The sequence below is a fragment of the Xiphophorus hellerii genome, unplaced genomic scaffold, assembly GCF_003331165.1.
Source record: "Xiphophorus hellerii strain 12219 unplaced genomic scaffold, Xiphophorus_hellerii-4.1 PGA_scaffold_78__1_contigs__length_500000, whole genome shotgun sequence".
Classification (NCBI taxonomy): Eukaryota; Metazoa; Chordata; class Actinopteri; order Cyprinodontiformes; family Poeciliidae; genus Xiphophorus; species Xiphophorus hellerii.
This window is the reverse complement of record NW_022587653.1, coordinates 303,702-312,767: the sequence shown is the minus strand read 5'-3', so window position 1 is coordinate 312,767 and position 9,066 is coordinate 303,702.

Below are 9,066 nucleotides of genomic sequence, written 5' to 3'. Positions count from 1 at the left end.
CACTCTGCTGTGGGGGCTATAGTGTGCATTTTTGAAGGCCTCAGTGAATTTCACATGGATTCTCTTTCCAAAAGTTTTGACCTGAGAGGCTAAAGAAAAATCCGAGTGCACAGGCAGGCAGACATCAGATTGTATTAGATCTGACAGACTAAGACTTTGTCACCTTGTGCTGATATTATGACATGAAGTCTGCAGACCAGGCTGACTAGGGGTTTTGTTTCTGCGTTTGATCAGCGCTAGAGTTTAAATGTTAACAACTCACTCCTGAGGCTAAACGATCTCATTCTCCTGCAGCGATCTGACGCACACATGCTTGCGCAGAACACCCGCACCCGAGGTCGCAATCCAAGTTCTGTGAGTCGTTGGCCTTTCTCCCGAATGAAGCATTCCACGGATCAGCAAGCCCATCAGCCTACCCTCTCCTCTTTGCTCAAATCTCAGCAATTATATTTGACATGTAACATCGATAATCTCATTTATTTTCCTGGCCCTCACACCCTCCACTCCATTTCTTTCTCTCACCTAACATACGCCCCCCCCAAACACACACACACACACAAGCACAGGAGTTTGTGCTTGATCTCTTGCTCTTATCTGTGTCTGCAGGAAAACGCGAGCATTCGATAGAAAATAATTTTTTGCACCATTGATCTCACAGCATATGTTCCTTGTGGTCCCTACAAAAAATGTTACTTCTGGTCCGTTTATTGTTTGGCGTTGAATTAAATGTAAAGAGTTGTCGACGTTATACAAAAGGCAGTGGGGAAAAGGTGTGACAATTCCCGCTGAGACTGCCACACAGGGGTACCAAAAGAAAAGGCCTCTGCACCGCCTGGGCAACGTTACGTAGTGTATATGTGCAAATCGCATACAGATAGTGTGCACAGCTAAACAAAAAGGAGTCTCAGTTGAGGGGAGAAGCCGTGCAGGCTCAGCGGGTGCCACTTTGAGTTCCCTCCACAACACAGGCACAGATCAATATACCTAAAGTCACCCACCTCCACATGGCCGGCCTCTGTAATCATTCCTGTGCCGCGTTCTGCTTCACTCCCTCCAGTCGCCAGGTTGTTGTTTACCCTATTACTGTCCTAATTGCCATGCTTATGGTAACCTTTCTTCAGCTTGCAGCCCTCCGCACTAAACTAATGAGCATTAGTTCAGAAAAGCTAATGCCAGGCTCACTTGGTTGGCCTTATATGTCCTTATGGACTCTTTACCAAAGCAACAATGCGCACATACATCATTCTTTTTTCTTTTTTTTACATCTGTAAGCAGCTCTCCTTCTTCCTCGGCTAGGTAGCGGTAGCGCTCACTTGCACTGTGTGGCACAGAAGCAGGTTGCAGCTAATGAGTTACCTCAGCGCACTCGCGGCCATGGCTTTTTAATTAGTGTTGTGGTGCTAAGTGTCCTTTATGAACCCATTCAACCCCCGTCCCTTTCTTGTCATCCATCACTCGTTTGCCTTTGTTTGCCTTTCATTTGCATATACGCAGCAACCCCAAATTAGCCAGCGCCTCGTTAATTGCACGTGTGGGGAAGTAAATGGCTGGTGGTGCGGCGGGGTGGAGGTGCAGTCAACATGTTTACCTCCTAAATACCCCCCAGGACCCCTGAGCTCCAGCACACGGGGAGGTCACAGTGAATACACTCTTCAGGCAAAGAGAGAATCAATGAGATGTTTGGTGTAATTAGTGCAACCAACAAGCTCAATCCCACGTTGGAGGAGACAGTAACAGTCCATTAAATACTCTTTACAGAATACCCCCAAACTTATGAATGTAAAGTCTTAAATGCAACCTAAACGAGTGCGAACAGTTTGAGTAGGGGAAATAATTATTGTTGCAGAATTCCAAAGCGGGTCTTCTTTCTTAAATTATGTTCTATTGACTTTGCAAAGTCTATCAAATTAAGTTTTCTGCGGTTATATTGATCCCATTTGGCTGATCTGATCAATAATCATCCAATAACAGATGATGATGCCTAAGTGCTGAGAGGTGACCCGCTGGACCCGTCGTCCCCAGTGTTATCGATCATACTCAAATACACACTATACATTTTGCAGCTTCTACTAATGCACAGGTTTAAATTTCTGTTTATGTCCAAAAGTTGTAAATGTCAAAACTTTTGCTCCTAATTCATGGGAAACCTTCTACTTAACTCAGTAAATGCGTTGAATTTTAAGAAAAAGTTTCACATTTCTGTCCTGTCCTAAATATTTTTCCCAACCTAAAGCTGAATGAAAAAAATGACAAAAGGTTCCAGTTATAAAGCTGATTGCATTTTATAAGTACACCACAAAATTACTTATACTGATGAGTTTTATCATATGTGAGGCTGTTGAGGTGTTTATATGAGTACTCATAAAATATCTTTTCATACTCCACCACTTCTTTTTAAGAAAACATGTTTACTGAGATAGCTAATTGGTCTAACATCCTACCGTCTTCCTCCAGCGTTCTTAATGATGTAAGGTTCAGTGAAGTAAGGTGGGCGCAGCATCATACTGTGGGTACCTTTCTTCAATGCGAATAGAGAAGCAAGTCAGTGTTTACGGAAAGAGTGACTGTTGATAAGTACAGCTCAGTCCTGGGAGAAATCCTGTTAGTCTTACAAAAGACTTGAGACTGCAGTGGAGGTTCACTTTTCAGGAGGACAATGGCCCTAAACCTCCACGGAGAGCTACAGTGGTATGGTGTGTGTCAAGCAGAGACATAAATCCATTTGAGAATCTGTGGCAAAACATAAAAAAGTCATCGTTCACATGTGCTTTACATTCAATCTGGCTTAACTTTTCATATAAGCAGTTTTCAGTCTAGATTTGCAAAGCCGGTTGAGGCGTTCCCCAAAAGTCTCGCAGCTGTGATTTCAGAGAAAGAGAATCATATAAAGTATTGGTTCAGCAAATACACAATACTGTTTCACTAAATAGTTTTGTACTGAATTTGTGTTTATCACTTAAAATCCACATAAAATACATGGAAATGTGTGGTTATACTGTTGGAAAGGCTAAATAAATTGGTAAAACGGAGGCAACTACACAAATACATGATTTAAATGAGGATGCCAGGTGATAGAAAGTTGCCTATGCAATGATGAGTTGTGTGCACACTTATTCCAATCCAAACCATTCACAAATGTTGCTACAACAATTTAATAAATGTATCTCATAAACATTCCTTTGCACCCTTTGATGATTTGTGCTTCATGTTTTGAAAGTTTCTCAGGTTACCTTGTTGCTTCTAAACAGCTTGTACTGTTAACATGCCTTGTAAGAAAAAAAAGGTGGGGGCTTATTTAACTCTGGAAATATGACAATGTAAGTGTTTAGTCATCCAGCCTTTAAACAAAAATGAGAATAACAGTAATACTGTGCGCTCTTTATTTTTATGTTTGTGTTCTTGTCCTCATGCCTGTGTCCAACTGCCTCACTGTGTGAGGTATATCGTTGTGTTTGTTCCCATTGCTGATTGGCCAATTATCCCTGATTGTGCTCCTTTAGGGAAGCATTCTCCAAGAGTTGTTAGTGAATAGCCAAATTATGCCTTAGCTTTTAATGTGACCACAGGGAGCCCAGGACCAATCCAAAGAAAAAGTTTTTCTTTGCTCTCCGCAAAGCTACGACAAAACTTCTAAAACAACATTACATTACTCTGTTGGTCAAAGGATAGTTTCAAAGTCATTGTTTTGTGCTGGGTTGATTTTATTAGTGACTTAGTCCCCTTGGGCTGTTTGTGCATTAATGAGAAGTTTTCAGGTGGGATCAGAAGTTGGGTGGCTGCCCCGTTTTTGTCTCCCTTCATGACCCTAACATGCCAAACCCAACTCCATGTGCTAAAGGTGACTTTGGTAGCTTGTGATATTTATTGCACCTGTGTTGGAAACCCTATTAGGATCATGAATAATTTCTAAAAGTATTCTACTTGTGCATAGAAACCAAAACCTTGACACACGTAGTGGCAAAGTCAGTGGGATACTAATTGGCATTCATAGTTAGGATGTGTAAAAAATAAAAAACGTTTAAAAAAAATAATAATAATTAGAAAAAAATATAGAAATATTTATTTTCACTAAATTGTTGGCGTCTTCATGAGTGACATGGTCTATGGGAATAGGACAATGGAAAAAATATATAGTGATTGGTTGGCTTTGTTTGGACTTGTCATTAAATTAAAGGGGCCATTTTCTGTGTTCTTTAGGAAGACTGGGCTGCATATGACTGTCTCTAGTTCAAAATCTTAATTATTTTGGTTGGTTGGAAATTCATTAAACACATAAAAGTACTTTCTGAGTCAATATCAACAGTTCAACCCTGCACTGAATTATCACTGATTGGAGTTGAGGTTTCTCCAAATAAATTGACGAAACCCCTCAATCAGTCAGCTTCTGATAGGTTAAATTCAAACTTTAAGTATGACCATTAAATTGTATCTCATGACTCTTTGTTTCCCTCTGGTATGAATATAATGAGACACACAGACTTTTTATTCCCCACTCTTCAGTTGAGTTCAGCTTATTTATTTACTAATTTGCAATATGATGCCTCAAAGTATTAAGACTAGAAAATCTATGTCACAACCCAAAAAATATGTAATCAACTCATTAAAGTTTAATGTAATCGTATTGACTGATTCGAATTTAGTTACATACGTTCTACCTCACTTCTGGTTATAATACCTGTGAAAAAAAATTATTTATGGTGCCATTTTGTAAAAAGTTGCCTAGTTTTATAGCATAAAGTTGTGTCTTTGAGACAATCCCTCCTTCTGAACAGAAATCTCAGTCGGCAGGTGAAAAACTGGAAAGACAAGAATACATTCTATTCTGGTAAAGCAGATGTGTCATAATGTGGCTACAAGTTTTGGACATTTTTCCTAAGATTGCCAATATATATAGTCAGATCAATAATTAGATTTAAACTTCTGCTTTGATGGATAGGGCCAAAAAAGGACCCACGATTTTCTTGCCAATGTGCCCAGCTGGGAATATGACAGGCGGGACACAAAAGTCTCCAAAGCTCAGTGTTGGCGAACTGCAGCAAAACTGAGCATCTTAGACCATCATTCCCTCCACAATCATTCATGTTGTGGATGCTTTAATCGGGGAGCAAGTAACTGGGCACTGCATGTTACAGATCCCAGTCAATATGGCCTCAGCGGTGTGCAGAGTGGAGAAAAGGAGATGCTCGAAGCAGTGATGGAGCACCGTGTGGTGTCACCCTCCAATAATCCTCCGCACCCCTCGCTTTGAGTGCGGATGCGAGCTGGTGTGATTGATGACGCCACTAATGGAGTACGTAAACACAGGCAGGCTGGTTATCTCTTATCTGACAGAGAGGGGAAGGCTTGTGTCAACAGCTGCTCCTCCTTACCATTCGTCTTCTTCTGTCACCTCATCTCCTCCTCTGTCTCATTTGCGTCGCGCGACGCCAGGCCCAGCGTTTAATTATTCTCATCTGAGGTTAATGAGTCATTCTCGTTTGACAGGTCTATATCTTATTTGAGCAAAGTCTTTATGTAGCATATAAATTGTCATAAACACTAATAAGTGCTGTTTACAGAGAGCCCATGAGGTCCTTTTGTTGCTCCACATGGGTCTCATTTCATCCACATGCCTTAATCACCTTAATGTGCTTGCTGAGTTGTTACCTTCACCGAAGGAATCCCATATGCATTCATTTCTCCATACATTAAAAGCCAGATTGATAGCCATCAAGCAGGCCTTGGCCACTGACACTCATAACATTCAGTTTAACACAAACCAGATGGATGAGGACTTCTCCAGTGACACACACACACACACACTCTTTCCCTATAGGTACCCCAAACATTTACCTCTTTCTCAGGACAGGGGATGAGCTTCCCTAATTAAAAGTTAGATATATAGGCCCCTTGGTGGTAGACAGGGACTATTCAAGCAGGATCCATTACTGACACATTGGGGACCCAGAGAGCCAAAGTAAGGGTGAAGGTTCAAATGATGGGATGTAGGATGGATCCCAGCAGTGACCATCTGTACAGTGTTGTCTGTACAAATTAAGATTACAGAACAGAAAGCGGTAGTTATGGTTGTTGTGATGGCTGTAATCATAGTTTGACCAAAAAGCGGTAGCTGTGGGTGCTCCGCGCCGGCCGAGAGGTGCGAACTGTGATCTCTATGGCTGCATTGTGTTCACACTTGAACGGGAGCCAAAAAGCCTGTGAAGTATTTGAGCCAAAAGAGGTAGAGAGAAGTGTGGAAATGAAACAATGGTTTACACAACGGTGAAATAGGGCTTTTCCTCTTTTCTTCCCAGCAGGCCTTAAGAGAGAGAGCTTTACTGGCCCTCGTGTCCTGGCTAATCACAAGCCGTGGTGGGGGAGACGAAGAGGTGGAGTGCATATGCTCAGAAACACATGCAGCGGATTTAGCCATCATGCTTATATTATACTAGAGAACAGACAACAGACATTTAAGTTTACATCCATTTCTGAATGAGCTGAAGCTCATCATATATACAGTTAATAGCTGATATTACTAATCAGGGCTGTCCCACACACATCTACCAGAGACAAATAAAAGTTGTACTTTCAATAAATATTTCCTCACAGAAAAAAAATATAGATTGCATTTTCTGTAAAATTAGTTAACTGGAAGGTTGTTGTTAGTTCTTTTTTTTGTTTTGGTTTCTTGCATTTCATCTTGTTGACATAGAACTGATGAAAAATATGAACACATTTGGCTTCTACAACCTATCAAAATAAACAGTGTCATTAGTAAATATAAGCCTTCAACTCGTACATCTGTAGTTTCCTTACAAAAAAATATTTTTTTCTCAAATGTTGCAACTACAAGGGAAAGTCATTTAAATAGTTATGGTTTTTATTTCAAATATTTTCTTTAAACTTCATTGTACAACAAACAAATTGTGCACAGTTATGCTCAAAAATACTAAAACCGTTAACAATTTAAGATTTAAAATATTTAAATTTAACCAAAACGTTTGTTTAGAATACTGGATGAACCAGATATCTCCCAAAGGATGATGAAAAACAATTGTTTAATTGCTCCGTTTTATCTAGATTTTAACAGATCGAATGCCAAAAGTTATTTTTAAACTTTGGGATAAAACATCATGTCAGCTCTTTTTATGACAGCAGAGCAGCTTTTTGTATGTTTAAACCTGTATTTCGATGATTTATCTTTGGCAATAAACTTCAAGTATTTGATGTTGGAAGTCTTAAGCTTCAGTTCCCCCCGCAGATTCTCCATCAGGAAAACATTAATATCACCTCCACCTGCAGGAAGCATGTTGATGTAGTGGAAAGCTCACTTAACCGAAACGGTATTCAGACAGAGTTTGAATAATATACAGGTAGCACCAATTTGGTGCCTTCATATCCTGTATGAAGGCACTGTCATTTATTTATGGGCCTCTGAGTTAAGAGGGCTGATTAAAATTGCATGTCATATTTTCCAGAACTTTTTGGGGCAGAATTTTTTTTACTACTTGCTTCCTTTATTACTTTGCTAGCAACACTTTTTCTCATGATGCCGATATGTTTTGTACAGCTTACAAATATTTAGCAAATCCTTCCAACATGAGATATAAAAAAAATCCTGCATCGTTTTCCTTTCACTTTTTCTGACAAAAACAGCTTCTTCCAAATGTTTGCTTTGTTTCCTACATGACTTGCTGTATTTATTTACCTGAAACAGAGTAAAGGGGATGAATACAATCTTTCCAAACTTTAGTGTGTTTTAAAGAGTGGATAATTTCTCATTCACTTCACAAATATGTAGATTTTTTGTTGGTCTGTCACAAAAAAATCTTAATAAAATAACATCACAAAATGTGAAAATTTTAAGGTATGAACAATTTTTCAAGGCAGTTTTACAATAACAAAAAGTCCCAAGTAAGACAGGCTTTAAAACAAAAATGTTTCTCGTTTTCTGTCGCTATACGTGATATTCTAAAAGTTGCACTGTAATTAAATAACGAGACATTTGGCTTTTTAAAGTCATTTCATTCGGAGGTAAATCTTTTAATCTCGGGTCATCAGTAAACGCTGGCTACATGCCATGGCTGAGCAAGAAGAGGAGATGGAGAGAGAGAGAGAGAAAGAGAGAGAGAGAGAAAGAGGAATAAGAGGAGTCTGGTTTTTATAATGAAACCTTCTGCTCAGATGGTTCCAATAAGCCTCCCAGCCTGCAGCCATGCAGGGGCTCTGCCACATGCTGTCCTGCCCAACCACACTACAATCCCTTTTTTTGGCACCAAAATCAACCACTTAGCATTTCTTGTTCATTCTACGTCTTGAATTTAAGTCTGCTGCAGAAACCTGGGAGGACTACAGGTGATCAGAACCAAGATAAGAGCTACGAAGACAAGAGGAGGAATGTGTGTAGCTGTCATTTTTTGACGGCCTCGGCTTTGACTGGCATGTTCTGCACATCGCAGAGTTCATGTGTTTGATCTCGTTTCAACAACTTCTTATTACTAAGTATAAAAAATAAGAGGATGATTGAAGGTTGATGTGACTTCTTCTGTGTTATGTCAGTGCACATCTCCCAGATTCAAAATGGATCTTTTGGAATTTATGTTAAGCAGGATGATTTTGGATCATGAGAAATATGACCATAAATATATTTACTTCTACTACCTTCTGCCACCTTTCATTCTGGCCTAAACATCAAAATGCGGATGTTTTTATTTGCGGCACCCTGTTAAAAGCTCCTCATACAGCATTGTTTTTCACATCTCCTCGCTCTGTGGCCACCTTCAGAAACTCTCCTACATTTGAATATTAATAAATAATTGTCAGAGCTGCATTCTTTTGCAACGTTGTCCCGAGAAGCACTTCTACTTCTCTGTTTGTTTTTGCACAGTTCCAGGAATTGTCCCTCTCTGTGTCTCTCTTCTCATGTCAGTCGAGTAGAGTGGAGGTCAAGTTGTGTTGGCGTTGAATGTGTGCTTCCTCACCTCATTATTATTTGTCATTACTCATGGACTGGATTCATATAACTTGAGTGATTTAGCCGCTTTGCGTGAGCGCAGGAAATGTTGCTTTGTGTTTTCAGCACTGTTT